The following is a 253-nucleotide window of genomic DNA, read 5'->3' as shown; positions in this document are numbered from 1 at the left end:
GCGCGGGCGGGCGCGTGCTGGCGCTTATACTGCAGGGAAATCCCTTTATACATGTTAATCATCTGTTCCCAGGGGTATTGCCGTATCAATCTGAACCTTCTTCCTCTCAACCAAACGTAATTCATGCCCAAGAGGAAAGCTGGTTCTTGTACAGACTGAGGGGAAAGGAGAAATCTGAAACTTTATGTGACAACTTCAGTAATTCAGGTGTTTTAGGAAGGAATGAAGAACTTCACTAAAGTGTCCCCCAAAG

This window comes from Equus asinus, chromosome 18 (genome assembly GCF_041296235.1).
Source record: "Equus asinus isolate D_3611 breed Donkey chromosome 18, EquAss-T2T_v2, whole genome shotgun sequence".
NCBI lineage: Eukaryota > Metazoa > Chordata > Mammalia > Perissodactyla > Equidae > Equus > Equus asinus.
This window is presented reverse-complemented; position numbering follows the sequence as displayed.